Consider the following 14060-nt stretch of genomic DNA (forward strand, 5'->3'; position numbering starts at 1 on the left):
TTTTTTAAAAACTATATAGCAAAAGTGCTTAGTATATGGACTTTGAATTTTTAATAACGGATTAAGGGGCCAGGGGATTTGGAATTATATCTTTGAATTATTTAGATGATACTTTCTCATGGGAACATGGATATTGTTTTCTTTTTTTGAGGTTATGACAAGGAGACTTTGAAAGCTGGACACCAGAGCCAGAGGATAAAAAAAAAAAAAAAGCAGAAATCCTTAATGCAAACTTTTCAATTCAGGTAAGCTTTTGGACAGAATAAAGCAGACTTTATTGATAAAATTGACAGAGCATGTTCTAATGAAGTTGTAGAACAAAAATAAGTAGTATTGGATGTTTAGGAAATTACTTTGAGGGATAATTTAAATGAATAAAAATGGCCCTGATGGATGATTTATTCTCTAAAGGAGATGAACAAACATTAAATAAAAAAAAATTATTCTGGATGTAGAAAACAACTCTGCTAAGATATGGTAACACTTTTTTTTAGAAGTGACAAACAAAAGGATAAATTAACTTGTGGATGCAGGAGAAATCTGTTAAAGTTCTGAAAGATTTTCAGTTTGAAACAGTTGAATAGCAAATTACCCCTGTGAGTTTTTTGAAGGGCTCAAAGCATTCTTTTTAATCAGAAAAGATTTATAAAACTGGCTTGTTCAATCAGAGTTAAAAGAAGAAAATAGTTATCTGAGTATCCTTAAAGGACTTTTGTTGATAAAGATTAATGTAGCATTTTGATTTTATTTATTTTAGTTATATTTATATCCCACCTTTATTATTTTTACAAAGAAATCAAGGCAGAATACATACCCAACATACCTTCTTCTTCCTATTTTTCCCACAACATCCTTGTGAGGTGGGTTGAGCTAGAGAGAATGACTGGCCTTAACCAGAATCACTCAACTGGGTCTCACAGCCAAAGCAAGACCTAAATTCATGGTCTCCTGCTTTCTAGCTCTGTTCCTTAACCACTAAACCAAACTGGCTCTTTTTCCCCCTTATCTAAGAGATTAGTTACGAGATTATATTTTCGTTACATATGGTGATATGCTATCAAAATAGGTTTTACCTGCCAGAGTGGAGAAATTGCTTCTTTTTTTCTCTTCCCCCTTTTCCTTTTTCACACACCCAATCTTTCTTTCTTTTTTATATTTTTCCATTTGCATTTTTTTGTAGTTTATATTAACATCTATTATTTATACATAAAATTCTTAATAAAATTATTTGAAAAAAAGAAATTGCTTTGATTTTCAAAGCTGCATATATATGGCAGCTAATATATGATAAGGAAACACATGTTAAACTAAACAGCAATTAAAGACTTTATTTAACTAATAAATGTATGATCAATTAACACAAATTAGGAATTTTCTTCCTGTGACAATACCTTATGTCTAGCATTTAATACTTATTTAAGCAAGAACCTTTTAATTTAGTAATCTACCTTAGGCTGCAATCTTGGTCGATATATAATTGTTAAATATATATTATGATGTAAAATGGATTTCCATTCATTCTGGATCTAACAGCTGGATAGGTCTCTTGATAATTCTGCTCTTTGCACTGTTGACATTTCCATTCATTATCTGCATTATTGTAACTAGGAGATAGCAAAATGATGAATGACCTCGTACCCACAGTGGATAACAATAACTAAACCTTGACTTTCTACCTGGTATTTTATTACTTTTTTTCCTGTTTAGTTAATTATACTCTTTCCTCTCCAGTTGCTGTGTTGCTCAGCTAGTGGACAATCAATAGCTTAAAACAAACTTCTAAAAAAATCTGCTGTGTTGATAATGATTATGTTGTGCTCCATGAAAAAATTGTAACTTCAGCAATTCCCCTAGGAATGAAAGCCATTAATAGGAGAAAGAAATAAAATCAACTGCCAAGATCAGCAAGCTAAAGGACTCCTGAATACTTGAAACGCAAGGGGAATCTAACTCCTAGCACAAGGTTCAGAGTATTGAGCATGTAACTGGTATTTCAACCAAGGATGGTTCAAAATGTCCATATGGATTTGGGAGGACAAGAAAAAAGGGCTCTCAGATGGACTAATGTGCTTAACTTGTGTTGTTTTTGTTCAAAACTAATGAAGTCTTAACCTTCAACTATGTATTAATCCATTGAATTTGTTGGAAATGTTCTCCTTCACACTGCCTTCCCACACCTGTTTGCTATGTATTCTTTATCTGATTGACCCTGGCACATGTTGTGGACTAGAGGTCTAAGTAAACAACATTGGAGATGGATTTGGCCCAAGAGAAAGAAATTTGGTTTGTGCTCCCTTTTTAATGAGGTATAACATTATAGAGGAATCCATAATTGTAGTTCTAATGATAATATAAGATGCAGAAAGAGAGGTCATGTTACCAGTTTCAGCACTTCATAATTTTTTTTTTCACATAATGCTCTTTTCTCCATTGGAAATTTAAATCATTTCCAATGATTTAGGCACAAGCAACTACACATGTAGAGTTCAAGCTAATTACATTGTTATATTCTCCCTATAGGAAACTCCCCAGACTGCTTGCCTCTCTTGGGACAGACAGATAAATCTTTAAGGAGCTTAGAGAGTCAGTTCTGGATCTCTTATGACTGCATGAAGATTTAAAGCTAATTCCGGACTTCCGGTTTGAAGGGCTTCGGCGACAGACAGAAATCCGCGATTGTGCACGGTTTCTGTCTGGGCTTGCCGCTGGAACGCCCTGAGCCAGCTGGTTTCAGGGCTAAGATACCCCATAGAGGTGGTGAAGAGGGGGGAGACCACCAGCAGGGTTGAGGAGAGCCACATCTCTCCTCCTCAGCTGGCCATTACTCCCTTTCCCGAAGGAGGTTGCAGCAGTGGTCAGAAATGGCCACCCACAAAGAAGAACTCAGCTGGAAAAGAATATGCAGGAGGAAGATAAGAACTGAAAGTTTTGGCTGACCGGGTTAAATTGTAAAAGCAACAACCAAGGTACCCTGGAATTTAAACTTACAAAAAATAACTTCGCTCCCAAAGAAGAGTCGGAAGCAGTGAAGGAAAGTGAAAAGGGAAAGGTTTGGCTTTTTTTTTCTTCTTCTCTCTCCTTTCCTATACTGACAACTAAGAGACTTAAATAAGAAATCGGAAAAATCCGCTTTGACATCAATAGGCAATTAAGCTGAAAATAAAACAAAATGCCGAAGGGATAATAAAGATTTCTGGACATTTTCATAAGCAGGAAGGGAGAAAAAAAGAATAAGGGCAGGATCTGGAAGAGGGAGGAGACTGCCTGGAATTAAAAAGAATCTAAAGTAAAACTTCAACAAGACTTCTAAAAGATACATTTTAACTGAAACTTTGCAACTAAATAGTAACCACAGAAAGAGAAAGTGAAAAAAAAAGAGCAAAAAAGAAACAGCATGCGTCTATTTGGATTATTTGGTGATCTTTGGATTTTTGGTTATTATATTTGAATGACTAAAATCAATCGGGTAGTTGTTTAAAAATTTATACAATGGCACCACTTCTGGATGAATTGAAAATGGAACTTAAAAAGTACAAAGAAGATGCACAAGAAGAGAAGGGTTCTTTTGGTTTCATTTTTCAATTCTTAGAAATGGAGATTTGGAATTATGAGAAACAACAAGAAAAGACTGCAAAACAAGAAGACTGGGACAAAGAAGAAGCCATCTTTAATGAACAAGTAATTTTATGTGGGGAAGAAAAAGGAAAGGGGGGAAAGAGAATGGAGAATTTAAGACTTAAAAAAACAACCAAAGAAAAGAAAAATAATTCGAAAAATAAATATAATACTGGAAAGCAATAGAAAAGGGGAATGCAGAAGAGAGAAATAGAGGTAGAGAGACAAGGGGGTAAAAAGGGGAGAGAGAAGAAGAGAGGGAAGAAGGAAAGGAAAAGAAGTTACAAAGGACCGGAGCAAGATATAGAGAAACAGGACCTATTTAGAGATAATGGGTGAAAATCTAACTGAAAAGGGGAGTCTGTAAAGGAATGTAACATTGTATTGTTATATTAGTAATAGAAATAACTTTAGAAAATTGGAAACAATGTATGATTAAAATGAGGGATAAAATAGTTAGTGTAATTTAGTGAAATGTTTGTGAATAAAATAAGTGAAATAAAATAAATGAAAAAATTGAATTAGGAAGGGAATATTAATATTAATTATAGAATTGACTTGGAATGGAATGCTGTTTTAATTATATACATTTATATTTTTTTCTTTTTTCAAGAATACAGTGTGCATTGTAAGAATGTACCAAGCAGAATCCGAATGGAAGTTATGTATTATATTGAATGTTACAACTTTAGGGGAAAGATATAAAGGCATCATACTCCAATCAGTAACTACAGGAGAAATTTTGTTTAATGAGAAAAGATAATAGATAATTGAAACAGGACAGACAAAAAATATAAATACAATGATTTGAATTGAGATGAGATAATTAAAATAAAATTGAGAAAATTAAAAGAGGGGAGAAGCTATGCAGAAAATGTAAAATAGTAATAAGATATGGAATAGAATATAAAAATGAGCATGAACCTGAATTTGTGTCTGTATGAACCCGGGATTATGCTGCTTTCAAAAAAGATGTTTTATTTGTATTTTTTTTCTCTTTGTGATAACTCAAATAAAATTTACAAAAAAAAAAAGATTTAAGGCTAATTCTCTGCTTTACACCTTCTTCCTGCCTGCCTGCCTGTTTCCTGAGGACCACTTTCAGGCAATTAGTAGATAATGCCTAGAATAGCCTGGCTTTAGCTTCCACTTATTTTCTCCATTTATAAACTCCAAAATAAAGCTTTTTGTTTCTTTTGTTTCCCTTTGTTTTGCCTCTATGTGCTTTTAGTTTGTCTCTTTGCCTTAATAAGTAGCATATAATTAATTTGTTATGAATCATTGTATATATAACACATATATATGTGTTAAGATTGCCTGAAGAAGGAAATCAAAGGACTGCAGATAATATATTTTTTTTAGTAAATAATGTTTTCCTCTTTTACCTAAACTCATAACTACCTGTGAAAACTGGTCTCATGCTAGTTATATTAAGGACCTATGACAATTGCATTTTAATATGCAGTAGAGGTCACATTATATAATTTTTATCCATCAACACTAAGCTAGTAAACAAAGGATTCTGGATAGAATCACCATCTTGATTCCTGCTGATTCCTTCCTCCCTAGCTTCCCACAGAAGTATTTGTTCTCATTGACTTTGTTTTCATCTCTGCTGGATCAAAAATACTTATAAAGAACTCTGTGTATTTCAAATACATTAAATAATTAACAGTGATGTTCTCAGGGGTTTTTTAGCACATGGCATTATGAAATAAATTACTGGAAATTGCACCCATTTGGCAACTTTCTCTAATTAGGTAGAGCTTCTTCAAAAAGCTTTCAGGAAAGCAATATATCAATACATGGACAAGTATTATTCTCTCAAAAATGACCTCTCTTTTATCCCTGTGGAAAATTATTTCAAGAAGCACTTTTTTGTATGCAAACACATAGAATTACCTTTGTTACAGTGATCCAGTAGTATATAGGATGATTTGATGCAACTCTTTAATTATTTTAAAGGATCACCAGCTCTGCTTTACATTAGAGTTAATTATTACTTTCCTTTTCAGAGAGGATTTTTAAGCTGAATGTTAAACAATGCTACTGGCAGAAACATCACTTATTCAATAACCAATGAAATCAACATTGAGTTCTGCTCCAAGTAACTTTCCATTCCATCAAGATTCCAGAGTATATTAAAGAAGTCTGAATGAATTCTACTGGCTGGCTGGCAAACTCCTTTAGGCACATGTGAAGGGATTCTTCTAAAGCAGTGATGGCTAACCTTTTCCTCATCATATGCATACCTGCACTCATAATGTAATGTGTGTGCACCCCACCCACCCCTTGCGCATGCCCCTGTGCATGCACGTGACTCCCTCTGCACCCTGCACCCCTGCGCAAGCACACACATCTCCCGCACATATGTCTCCCCCTGCACATGCATGGCAGACAATCAGCTGGCTGGCGAGGGGCGCGCGCACATGCACAGTGGGGTTGATCCAGGCAAGATCTTGCATGCTGGCAAAAATAGCTCTGTGTGCCACTTCAGGCATGCATGCTATAGGTTCTCCATCATGGTTCTAAAGTGTCCTCAAAAATTGTATATTCATATCCTGGCTGTCCTAAATTTTTCTCTGCTTATTTTCTGCCCCTCGAAATATGTGATAAACAATCCTTTATGCTCTTGTTCCACTTAAAAATTACTTTTCCTCAAATTTTAGTTAAACTTTTCTGGATAGCCTGCATCCAAGAATAAGGCATAACAGTCAATCAGCAACACTGACAGTAAACAATCTTCAAAAAAAAACAAATTGATGAGAAAGAAAAGTTCCAACATTCCAGAAAAGTTACTGCTTCATACTTCTTCTTATCAGATGAGTAGCATCCATAATGCTATATTTCTTAACAATGGTGTCAACTTGGCCTCCTGTCCAACAAGGGATTTCAGAATTTTACACTTGCTAAGTTCCTAAAGGGATGATCTCATGAAAATCTTGCTGGGAAACTTCTGTTCAAAGGCATGAGCAATGATAACTTACAAGTTTCCACATCATCTATTTTAAAGCATACATGAAACTCCTAGCAGAAATAATTGGGAAAGTTTAAGCTCTCGAAATGTTGATGAGTCCCAAATGTACCAATACTTTCCATCCAGTTCTAAGGAAGTGATTCAAGTTCTGGAATATATATAATATCAAAAAAGATTAAGACAAAAACACCCCCTACCTTAATTCAGACTACATAACTATCAAAACTGTTTCAGTTGTTTGAAAAGGCTGATCTAAGAAAATGGATCGAACTTGCATGGGAAGTGCTATATTAGATTCATTGCTGACCTGGGATTCTTACATTCTGTTGTTATTCATGATTTCATTCACACAGAAATTGTAGATCTGGCCATGTGAACACATACCTTAGTTATTATTCCATCAGAGGTTCTATGGTATATTCTATGTGAGGTTCACTTTGAAAAGTTGGAATGTTCAGTAATTTGACACAATCATGAGTCAGAAAATAAGCTTACAAAGGACTTCAGAAAACCTTTCCTACCTGATAACACTCACATAATTTTCAGCTATTTCCTAGAATTTCATTATATGCCCTTATAAAATTGGTTTCTAGTTTTAATTTCACAAATAGCAAGAAAATGTACTTGTCACAGAGAGGATGTACAACCTTCTCACTCACTGATAGATTCATGACTTTCAAAACAATTTCACAAATCTATACAAAATCTTTGAACTTTTCATCTGGAATATTAATGCAAAATTGCTGGCCAAGATGTAGCTAAGTCTTCAGATAGCTCTATAGTTAACCACCATTGATAGGGAATTATGTTCCATAAAGTGGCTCCTAATCCCCATGATTTAGTCAATGGAAGAGAATAATCTTTCTTCTTTTTAAGTATAATAATTGTAAAAAGAAATCCATAATTTACCTTTATCTAAAGGTAAACATCTGTTTTAACTATACAAAATGAAGAAAACTTTAAACACTTTAAAATGCTGTCTTTTTAAAACTAAATAGAGAAAGAAAATGTGCATTTCTATTTTTAATTTCAAACTAGACTTTAAAGCACTAAACCACTGTAATAATTTTCCTTTACTTATATTATTATGTTTTAAATTAGGGGAAGAAGGGAAAAGAGGAGGAGGAGGAGAAAGAGGAGGAGGAGGAGGAGAGAAAATAGTAGTAGTTCAGGATTGAAGAGAGGGGGAGGAGGAGGAGGGAGGGAGGGAAAGAAGAAGAAGAAGAAGAAGAAGAAGAAGAAGAAGAAGAAGAAGAAGAAGAAGAAGAAGAAGAAGAAGAAGAAGAAGAAGAAGAAGAAGAAGAAGAAGAAGAAGAAGAAGAAGAAGAAGAAGAAGAAGGGGTTTTCTTGCTTCCTATGAATGTACAGTATAAAGTACTAAAAAATTGAATCTATGATCTGCCCAGAAGTTCAACATTTAAATTCAGAAAAGTAAGCTAAACAAAAATATTTTAGTATCATCACACATCAGAAGTGCCATTGGAACGCTCTGTTCATTAGGCTTCTCTACCAGTTCTTTACACTTTATGTCAGTCCTACACTCAAAACAAGATCCTCTCTCCCATCACACAAAAACTTAAAAGAGAGAAGCACTTCAGCAATACAGACATTAGAACATAAGAACTATTCCTCAAGTATGACCACAAGCATGACTGGCCACAACAAATGATCTCTCTTTGAGCATCCTTGAGATGCTAATTAAGCAGTTTTGATTCAATTATGGGTCATAAGTCAACAAATCTTCCAGAGTGGATATGCTGAGCAGATAAGGGATATCCAGGATGCTTTAAAATGGTACATGAGATAGCTTTTGATCTGGAATTAATATACATTATTTCAAAGCAAGAATGTTTTTAATATTTTAATATTTGGGGGGAGGATTGTAATTAGTGAGGATACACAATCATAGCCAGGGTTAATTTTCCATGTAGGGACAGGGTTTTTTTCCCCCTCTTTTGTAAAATACAGTTTCCACATTTTTTATGAGATTCCTGTCTCAAATGGGAAGCCATGCCATTGATTTTTGCAAAAGTATTGCCAAAATCTGGCAGTACAATTGGAAAAAAAAAGAGATTCAGGAGCTGCATTGAGTTTTACAGATTTCTCAGCCTTTAGATCAGGGGTGTCAAAGTCGCGATCCACAGGCTGGATGTATCATGCACTGGCCATGCCCCCGCCCAGTTTAGCGAAGGGAGGGAAAAGTCCCAATATGTCACGTGATGCCACCGTGACAATGCGAGTTTGACACCCCTGCTTGAGATGATATATCATCATCCTTTAAATGATATCACCTCATCATTTATGATACTAGAAGAGTTACATAGAATATTCTGAATAAGCCATTCTACTGGAATGTGTTAACTTTACTCAACTGTACTCAACCTATCAAGTCTACAATTGTCCATACGATGCTAACCAGTGACAATCCACATGTAATCTACTTTCTCATTATCATTAATGCAGATTGTATTTTAATTAAATGACATCTTTGGAATATCTTCTTTAAAGAATATATTTCTTTGCTATTTGTAGATGAACATTCCTAGAAACCTTACTGCTTTCAAAAATATGTTTTGACAAAGAAAAAAGGACTTCAAGCCAAAAACTTTCCCTGATGAACTCATTTTCTTCAAGCAAGTTTTGATGTTAGTGGAACCAGTACCAAATTGGCAAGAAAACTGCAGGGTTTCATCTATGAAGTCACTAGGAGTCAAGCAGACTTAACTTACTTTAGAAAGTACAAAAGAAGTGAGCACAGCAGCAGTTCGCTTTATTTGTAGTGACAAGACTGTAAGAAATCTTAGACTAATTCATTTACAAACAGCTTTGATCTTTGTTCAAATGTAACAAAGCTAAATTTGGTTCTTTGTACCTGTTGGGGGTGGTTTAGTAAGAAATGAAATAGTTAGACATTTCAACGGGTGACCTGAGTCACATGCTGTGATTTAGCAGCCGAGCCAAGAAAATGTGTATCAAACAAAAAAAAAATCCTTCCTTTATTCACAACTGAAATTCATCTAGTCTTGGAATGTTAATTCTTTCTTAATTAGCTATTAAAATGGTAAAATGATTTCTACACTCTAATGTGTCAAATTGGGCTAGGCCAGTCTATATTGGTATGGGGCTTAATTCCATGTACACAAATAAAGTATTTGTCAGGATTCTGGCAATTACCCCAATTAAATCATGAGTCTCGAGCCAAACTTCCAAAACTTCAAAAAGATTTATTGGGAGGTAACATGTCCAGCACTGCCTGGGTGTAGCTGACTCTGAGAAACATAATTCGTTGTCACCCTTGACCCTGGTTCTCCCCCACTCCCTGGGTATATCATAATTCATATTCTCCAATGAGACACATCCATAGCCAAAGGCCATCAATCATGTTCTCCAGTTAGATATTTGTGCAGCAGAATCTTCAGTCACCTAGTTACTATCTTTGAAAACTATGTATGGAATGCACTTTCTACTTCCAAGCTGCACACTGCTCTTTCAAACCCCTTTCCCCCCACCCCCCCCTTTCTGTTTGCAATTCTAAAAAGACCATAGAAATATTTTATGAGTTGACAATGTTTAAGTTTCAGAGGTTGCTTAGGATTAAGGTGGCCACATCAGACATCAATAGTGGTCAGCTTTCTCCACAAACCTTTATTAGTAAATAAGACAATGTAATAGGTTTATATAGAAATGTACATAGAATTTGTAGATCATTTGGAAGTTGTGTCCAACTCTTTACAACCCCATGGACCACAGTAGGCCAGGGCCCCCACTGTCTCTCTGCCCAAACCCATGTTCACTATATCACTATCTAATCATCTCATCCATTGCTTTTCCCTTCTCCTTTTACCTTCAATGTGTCCCAACATCAGGGTCTTTTCCAATGATTCCCTTCTCATTTGATTGTCAAAGTATTTGAGCTTTCTTAGTATAGAAGATTTCTCTTTATAACACTGTACTTATGCCATGTAGATAAGTGATGATTCATCTTTATAACAGGTAAAAACCTTAAAAGTTTATAAGGTGATATATAATCTTTTTCTTCCCTCCAGAAGTCTTTGCCACTTGTTGGGATTAGTTGCTGCTTCATGTGATTGTTCCACTTCTGGTTATCATAACGTCCAGGCCAAGATCCAGGCGTAATCCCACCATAGTGGATGCTTATCATAGCTTCTGACAATTGACTAAGAATTATACATTCCTGACATCACTTCCTGCTCCTCCTCTGTTTATTGTTTTGTTCTCCTTTCTTATATACCCATACTTTTATAGGCTAAGGACCAAGATGGAGTGAGGCTGCCTCTGGGTGTTGTCACATTCCTTTAAAAAGTCAGCAAAGTCAGATTTTGGACCCATTACTCTCTCTCAGCTCTAGATTGGGCAATCAAAGCACATCCATATATCAACCACACTGGACCAGATTACAGTCCATAACTTTCAGTAAAGAGGCCATCATCCTGCTCTCAATTGATTCAGGATAAGTGTGATAGTAGTAATGTCCCATCTTTAAAATATTTTAAAAGATAGGCCACTGGGGCACAGTATATTTCAGGGCAGTATTTCTTAAATGTTTTTTCTGTTAGAGCCCCCCTCCCTTTCCTTGAGAAAGTATCCAGAAAACATCTAAACCAAATTATGGTTGTCTACAGTTGTCTGAGAACAAGTGCACAGATGCTGCTGAAGTGCAGTGAGACTCAAATGTTTTTAACAAATCATTTTGGAACCTTTCTTAACAGATTCCCTTTTTATTCTCTCCTGAAATTCTGGAATATTTGAGAAATATACTTGCATTTGTGGAAGAAGTTGCTGATGACAGGAAATCTGTGAAAATATTTACACACTATTTGTCTCATAGTAATAGTCCATATCATAAATGATCTTTCCTTTGCCTTCTTTAAAAAGTATTATAGTATAGAAGCCTAATGAGACTTGGGAAAGTGAAGTTATTCTGAAATATCAAAAAAAGAGGAACTGAAACCCTAGCCATAGCCATGCTGGTGCAGTGGTTAGAATGCAGTATTGCAAGTTAATTCTGCAACTGCCAGCAGTTCAATTCTGACTGGCTCAAGATTGACTCAGCCTTCCATCCTTCCAAGGTCAATAAAATGAGGACCCAACTTTTGGATGAAAATATGCTGACTCTGTAAACCACTTAGAGGGGGCTGTAAAGCACTGTGAAGTGATATATAAGTCTAAGGGCTATTGCTATTAATAACACATCAGAATACACATCCATATATATACATGTGTATGGCACAGACACAGGCATGATGCTGAAGTTGCCAAAAAGGCCAATGCAACCTTGGGCTGCATCAACAAAGGTACACGGTCATGATCATGGGAAGCGATAGTTCCATTCTACACTAAAATTTCTAACCATTAAACAAGTGGGATAGCTTGCCTCTGGGAATAGCAAGAGAGTCTGCTATCATTAGTGATAATGAGTCATGGTGATGCAGTGGTTAGAAAGCATTTTTGCAGGCTACTTCTACTGACTGCCGGCCGCCTGCTGTTTGACAGTTTGATTCTCACTGGGTCAAGGTTGACTCAGTCTTTCATCCTAGTCCTTCCAAGATCAGTAAAAGGAGGAACCAGATTGTTGGGGGCAATATGCTGGCTCTGTAAACAGCTTAGAGAGAGCTATAAAGCACTGTGAAGTAGTATATAAGTCAAAGTGCTAGTGCTATAGCTATCGTTAGAGATTTTCAAACAAAAGTTGAATAGCCATTTGTCTAGGATGGTCTGAGCATTCCAGTTTGGGTAGATTGATGGACTAGAAGGTCCCCTCCAGTCTTATGTTTCTATGGTATACAAACATGTTCATGATAAAGCAATTTGAAGTGTATTAAAAGAACATGTCTAATTAATGCAGAGAACTCAGGAGGAAGTGATGAAAGCAAACTTTGTGGAAAATATGCAAAGCAGCTTTTCCATATGTAGCAGGGGAGAATTAAATCTAAGCTTTCTGAGGTGAATTTAATCAAACAAAAATCTTTATTCTGAATGTTGATTCACTACTCAGAATGTACTTTTTAAGAGCAAATAACTACGTATCCTATAAATCCATTTGGAAGTGAGAAAGAAAGGAAACATCATGTTTAATATTCTACCTTAGAAAGAATTTAACCCTTTTTTTAGCCAGGTCTTTTGAGAATTGATGACAATTTGAGCTGTTAGTTTTGAATTTTAATTGGCTTTTATCTCTTCTCTTTCCATTCCTTTCTTTGGGTATATATATATATATATTGTGTGTGTGTCATTAATACCTAAAGTGCCCATGGATGGAAGGGTAGGATATAAGTTGAAATAACAAAGAATGTAGAAATGATGTTTTAGATTAAACCAAAGTTTATCAAGATTCCCTAACCTATTGCTATCCAGACGTATTAGTAGTGTGCCAAAGAGCTCATATATTATAGGCAAGAACTATATAGGCAAAACCTATCTAGAAGGTTGACTTATATAATGCTGTATAATAGATAGCATTATCTTTCTTCAATAACCAACATTGATGCTTGTTGGACATTGACATTCATATTGTTTACAATTCTCATGGCTATACTGTATTTTTGCAAAAACATTCTGCAATCCCCAATGTAATTACCAAAACCCGGTATAAATTGTTAAAGCCACAATCAAAACACCAAAGTAATGAATATCAGAAGAGATTAACACTTTGCTCAAACATAATATGTACAATACCCAAATACAACAGCCTTAACCAAAACTTTTTAAAAAGAATGCTCAAGGGCTATGTCTATTTGGGAAAAGCCTATGGAAGCCTACCCTAGAGAGACATTTTTAGTGTTTAAGGTGTGAGTTTTTATAGTATTAATATTAGGAAGAGCATGGAGAGCCTGGTGCACAAAGATACTGGCCATAACTCAAATGGAGAAGGATTGAGGACAAAGACCTCCAAGATAGATTACGTGTTAGTCGGGTCATTAAGAAAAAGTCAACCTTTCAAGTTTCCTAATTTCATTTTTATATGTGCACAGAGAAATGGTTCAGGCTTGGAACCAGTCTCTTTTTTATTGCCAGATAATTTATCAGAGGGATGAGATTTGGGATGAATGGTGCCTACTAATTTTGTAAAGCCTCTGGATAGCAATCTAATGGTCAGGCTCATAAAGTTTTGTCACTCCTGTTTTCATTTTCTAGTTAATAGGTTGCTCCTTATATCTTTATGCTTACCCAAATTCATGGAACAAGGTCAGAAATTAAGGTAGTTCTGAGGAAATGCAGGTGAAAATTTAAAAATACACAAGGATACCAGGTGGCAAAAACTTTCTTTTGCTGTTTTGTTTTGCTATTAAAATTCAAGAACATGCAGCAGCCTTGCAAAGTAACAATTCTACCTTGCAACTGGAGAAATGAAGGATGGTCAGCAGCCCTCAAACATCTTAAGAATGCCTCTCAGAGACTTCCAAAAGTTGTTGCCCAAACACAATTTTAATGTAACATTATTTAAAGT

This window comes from Pseudonaja textilis, chromosome 2, assembly GCF_049901715.1.
Source record: "Pseudonaja textilis isolate UNSWEBS1 chromosome 2, rPseTex1.2, whole genome shotgun sequence".
NCBI lineage: Eukaryota > Metazoa > Chordata > Lepidosauria > Squamata > Elapidae > Pseudonaja > Pseudonaja textilis.